We start from the raw sequence: 2,500 nt of genomic DNA, 5'->3' as shown, positions 1-2,500 counted from the left end.
GGCATCATGGTGGAATCATGCTCTCGTCAATTGTTGGGCATGTAAGTTATTGATATCATCTTAAAACTTGTTCACTTGTCTTTTTTTGGATGGAAAAAATATCCATTTATCTTGAATACAAGTCGAGATATTTGCGAATGAAGGAGGTGGGGGTCACCTGTTTTCAGAGGTAAAATTAGTGAGAAAATGGCTCCAAAGATTAGTTATTTCCTTAGCTGAAAAGTCCGTGGTAACCAAAAATTTACATTTTTTGAGCCTTTAATCAACGTTTTTCCGAAAAATCAACTCAGAAATGAGTTCTTTAATGGGCATGAAAGGTGTTGAACCACGAAACAAAAATTTGATAAAAATTCATAAACCTGCGGGAAAATGCAAGTTTCTTCACTTTGATTATTTTGACGAGAGCCTGATTCCAGCACGCTGCCTCACATAATATTAAGATCTAAAGATTATGAAACATTTCGTAGATTTCTGATACTCGTGACTTAATAAACATAATATCTCGTTTGTATTACCAGTGTTGCTGGCGTTTAAAAAGGCTCTACATGAAACTATGATATAGAATAGTAACAAAGATTTTGTTGTTGAGTGGAAATTATGCTCGTATGCACAACACAAAACGTTCTTTCACATCCTTCAGAAAATCCTTTTTCCTCCATCTGTTAATCCATCCACACAAGCTCAAAATGTGTTGTAAAAAGAATGTTAGAGAGTCGTAGAAAGATAAAGGGATATATATATATATATTTATATATATATAGATATATATATATATATATATATATATATATATATATAAATATATATATATATGTATCAGGGGCGGCTCGTGGGGCTAAAAAGTGGACGTGCACAATTAAGCTATCGCATGCTGAAGATAGTCAAGGGCATAGTAAATGAGACGGTGTATAATTTTAAGATTTGGGTTGGTGAGGGAGGACTTCGTGCTTGTATTTTCATTCTTTTTACTTGTCGCTTTAATTTCTAGTATTAAATTTGTTTGTTACCTAAACATCACTTTCGTTCATCCTGTATTGGAACTGAACACTCAAGTAATAACTTTCACTACTCCACTACAAAACCATTCAAAGGCACAACTCATAACACGGTCACGTTCACCTCCCTCAGGTTCACGGCCACAGAGTCACTTAAAATAGTGGCAAGACAGACAATGAACCAATCGCAATTCACTTGAGCTCTCCGCTGGATTGCTCCGGGGCTCACATAATATTGGCAAAGAATAGCGTACGGTCTATCTCGTTTATTTTTAGACTGTCTACTGTGGGCTATGTTTCGGCACTATTCGGAAGGAGCACATTTGAGATGTGCCGTCTTATTAATATTAATGTACCACCAAACTCGCTACAAGTGGCGTCATCGCTTGGGTTATCCCCAAGGATGATTTATAGGTCAGGTTACACTGTTGAATATCGTATTATGTTTAGCTAAAGCGCGTGGATTTTGGCATGGCATAGTAGGATGTTTTACGGCGCTATAGACACAGAAATGACAGTTATGGTGCCTGTGGGGACCTTGTTTGGATATAATATTTGGCTAGTGTTTGTTTCTGGTTTTTTATTTTATTATTGAGGGTGTTTTACGTAATAGAACATTGAACAATTTTGGGCGGCACTGCACGACCATGCTCTATGGATGAACCGCGCCTGATGTGTATAAATATATTTTTTTAAAAGATGTATATCAGTCAAATCTGTGTAAAACGGCCACCACTTGAAAAGAAGAAAAGTGGCCGTTTAACACAGGTGGCCGGCTTAAGCAGGACTGATCAAAATAAAAAAGGCAAACCATTCTTTTCTAATGTCCAAACCGAGGTTGATCTCAGGCTTTGGACTGCCGTGAGCGAGGCAAATTCAAAAGGCTTTTTGTTTTCTTTTGAATTTGGGGTGGATGAAGTAAGAAGGTTTCGGTTTTGTTGTTGCTGTAGTTGTTGCTGTTGTTGTTGTTGTTTTGCTGTTGATGTTGTTGCTTTTGTTGTTGTTTTGTTGGTTTATTTTTTGGCTTGCTTTTTTTTGTTGCCGATTTTATGCAAGGGTAAAATAAATGAAATATTATGTAAGACGATGAAGATCGAGTGCCATGGTAAAACAAATACACGGGTCGCCACAGCTCGGAGAACACGCGAGGCTTTTGTTGCAAGTTTATGTTAACGTCCATTGTCACTTTGTGACTGATTAGGTAAACAAAGCAGTGACCAGTCACCTCACTTACGATTTGTGCATGAGTTGTAGGCAGGGCTTATAGGTTTATGACGGATCACACGCTTCAATCACAGGCTTGGGTAAACATTCACTTTAGGGACTAACAAGAACTGCGTGTGAATGGATTATTTCGGCTCGTCCACAGCGTCAGGGGCCGATTAAAAAATTTTGAACATAGCGCGCCGGGCGATGAGTGACCACGCCTGGCCGCCCAAGGCAGGTATATTTGACCGTGGGTTGATAAAATAAGGTGGCCGCGGCCGCGTTGGATAGGTGACCGT

This window comes from Aplysia californica, unplaced genomic scaffold (assembly GCF_000002075.1).
Source record: "Aplysia californica isolate F4 #8 unplaced genomic scaffold, AplCal3.0 scaffold00584, whole genome shotgun sequence".
NCBI classification, from domain to species: domain Eukaryota; kingdom Metazoa; phylum Mollusca; class Gastropoda; order Aplysiida; family Aplysiidae; genus Aplysia; species Aplysia californica.
Note: the sequence above shows the minus strand (reverse complement) of the source record.